Source organism: Penaeus monodon, chromosome 39 (genome assembly GCF_015228065.2).
Source record: "Penaeus monodon isolate SGIC_2016 chromosome 39, NSTDA_Pmon_1, whole genome shotgun sequence".
Taxonomy (NCBI): domain Eukaryota; kingdom Metazoa; phylum Arthropoda; class Malacostraca; order Decapoda; family Penaeidae; genus Penaeus; species Penaeus monodon.
This window is the reverse complement of record NC_051424.1, coordinates 29,142,501-29,145,383: the sequence shown is the minus strand read 5'-3', so window position 1 is coordinate 29,145,383 and position 2,883 is coordinate 29,142,501.

The following is a 2,883-nucleotide window of genomic DNA, read 5'->3' as shown; positions in this document are numbered from 1 at the left end:
AAAAGTTAATACCAAAAACTCTTTCAACTCACCTCCTAGAAATCAAAATTCACCTCCAAACACAAGAAAAACAAATTATCAATCTCCGTAAACGCGACCTTTCCTTTGTTATTGCGAACAGCTGCAAGGGCCAAAAAAAACGGGCTCTTTCTCAACGGCTTTTCCTCTAAATACAAGAACACGATGACCATCCCCTTCGCACCAGTCTCCTATATACTCACAGATGACTGGGTGAAATTAAGTCTAGTGACGAGCGTTTTCCCGCCGCTTTTGAAGGATAATGAATGACGAACGCGAGGCGGCGGTGATGGCTGCTCTCCCCCCCGCCCTTCCGCTTCTGATGCGTCATTGGCCCAAGTCAAGTCACGCGTCCGGATCCCTTGGGCGAGTTGCTATTTGGTCCCTTTTTTGTTGGTCTCTTTTCGGGGTCAGTTTGGCCCCTTTGTTTTTTTGTGGTCCCATTTGGTCCCTTTAAAGGGGGCGGTGGAGGTTATTTTTAAATGTTGTTTGTCTTTATTGCATAAAAAAATGGTTTTAAAATTGATCCGCCTGAAAAACCCTTTTTGGGAAACCGTCGATCAAAGCACTTGTTTACAAACATTCCAATAATATCTAAGTATTTTATAAGCTTAGTACTTCTAAATGGATAACAATAAACCCTAACAGTCCATATACAATTGCACTTGCCCATATACATACTTCTAAGACATTACTTTTGCAAATGCAAACTTCAGAATGACTATCGAAAAATTTCAGCGACGAGGAAGTATTACAGCAGATGTTTGCAATCAATAATCTAATTGCAGTACCCCAGGGCATATGCAATTCCACTTACTATACGGGGGGAAAAAATGGCCGAATATCAAGTGTATGCATTAAAAGCACATGCTTCCCTTTATGCAGCATTTCATATATCATGTCTGGCGAATTTTTTAGTTGTGATAAGGATATTTATTGTTAACAAAAGCAAATGTTAACAGCAATATGTAATGAAGCATCACTTCTTTTTCATCTTGTACATCATTTCCTTATCAGCATCAGCAAATTACAATTATTAGCATCAAATATTACAATTATTTTCATCACAGTATTTCCATTATTGCCCTGTTATGTAAACATTATAATATTTTTCTCATTAGTATTATCGTCCATCAATTTTATTATTATTATTATTGTTATCATCATCAGTCATCACATTATTATCATTATCACTATTAATGTTGTTATAGTTATGATTATTATTGTTATCATTATTATTATTATTACTACTACTACTACTGCTGCTGCTGCTGCTGCTGCTGCTGCTACTGCTACTGCTACTGCTACTACTACTGCTACTGCTACTGCTACTGCTACTGCTACTACTACTACTACTACTACCCACTAACTACTACTACTACACTGGTTCTTGTATTCATTCTCATCAGCATTATTATTACTACTAAAATATTATTATCGTCATTATTATTATTATTATTATTATTATTATTATTATTATTATTACCATTACTACTACTACTACTATAATTATTATTATAATTATTATCACTATCATTATTATTATCATTATCATTACTATTATCATTATTATTATTACTATTACTACTACTACTATTGCTATAATAATTATTGTAATTAAATTTTCACTATCATTATTATTTCATTATCATCAATATTTTCATTATTATTATCATTATCGTTATTTATTATTATTATTGTTGTTGTTTTTTGTTTTGTCGTTGTTTTCTGTTGTAGTTGTTCATGATAATGTTTATTAATTGTTATTATCCTCATTGTTTATATCATAAGAAAGTAAGACTATCAATAATAATTCACTGATTAATTATAAAAAACAAAATTCCAAAAATTTCCCAAAAATTTCCTCTGCATTTCACGTGCCCCAGAGCAAATGCATCAGCTTTGGCAAACCGTGGAAAAGTCTAAAATATGTTTTTGAAAAAGCCCCTAAAGTAAAATGTTTAAACAGCTGCCATTAGTAGATTTTTTTTTTTCTACAGGAATAAGGTGTAAGTGCTCTCTCTGTCTCTCTCTCTTCTCTCTCCTCTCTCCCCCTCTCTCTTTTCCTCTCTCCTCTCTCCTCTCCTCTCTCTCTCTCTCTCCCCATTTAATTTTTTTTTTTTATATTTTATTATTTTTTTTTTTTTTTTTATTTATTATATATATATATATATATAATATATTATTATATTTTATATATATATATTAATATATATATATATATCTAAAATATATATATATATATATTTATATATATATAATAATTATAAAATTATTAAGTAATTATATTATAATATACAATTTATTTATATATAAATATATATATATTATTATAATATCATATAAATATATTATATATATTATATATATATATATATATATATATATATATATAATAATAAAAAAAAAAGAAAAAAGAGAAGAGAGAGAGAGAGAGAGAGAGAGAGAGAGAGAGAGAGAAAAGAGAAAAGAAGAGGAGGAAAATTTAAGGGGAAAAAGAGATTTACGTTGCAAGGAGAAGGGGGAGGAAAGGAAAAGGAAAAGGAAAGGAAAGGGGGGGTTTTTAAAAAAGGAAAAAGTTGAAAGAAAAAAAGAGGAAAAAAAAAAAAGAAAAAGAGAAAGAAAAAAAAAAAAATTAAAAAAAAGAAAGGGAAAAAAGAAAAGAGAGATAAAGAAAAGAAGGAAGAAAAAAAAGAAGGGGGAGAAGGAGAAAAAAAGAAGAAAAAAAAAAAAAAAAATGAAAATAAGAGAAAAAAAGAGAGAAAAGAGGGAAATAATGATTCGTAGAAAAAAAAATTACATATTGTAAAATTTTAAGGGATTTAAATATTTTTTAATTTTTCCCTTTTAAAATAATTTTTATAA